We start from the raw sequence: 489 nt of genomic DNA, 5'->3' as shown, positions 1-489 counted from the left end.
GGCCCGGCGGCCACTCCTCTTCCTGCCCGGCCTCCCCGGGAGCCGCCGGGGCCGGTTGTGGAGCCACAGAGCCGGAGGAGAAGGAGAGGGGGCGGGCGGACCCACCGAGCGACCTCCGCCCCGGACGCCTCCCACCAGAGCGGGTCGCCCAAAGCCCCGTCCAGCCTGGCCGTGGGCACCTCCAGGGATGGGGCGTCCACGGCTTCTGTCGCAACCCAGTGCCTCAGCACCCGTGCAATAAAGGATTTCTTCCTGATATCGAATAGAAATCTACCCTGTTTTAGTTTAAAGCCACTACCCCTCGTCCTATCACTACACTCCCTGACAGAGTCCCTCCCCAGCTGTCCTGCAGCCCCCCTTAAGATACTGGAAGGCTGCTCTAAGGTCTCCCTGGAGCTTTCTCCAGGCTGAACAACACCAACTCCCTCACCTTGTATATATAGGAGACGAGCTCCAGCCCTCTGGGCATCCTCATAGCCTCATACCCTC

This window comes from Aythya ferina (genome assembly GCF_964211825.1).
Source record: "Aythya ferina genome assembly, chromosome: 2".
Lineage (NCBI taxonomy): Eukaryota > Metazoa > Chordata > Aves > Anseriformes > Anatidae > Aythya > Aythya ferina.
This window is presented reverse-complemented; position numbering follows the sequence as displayed.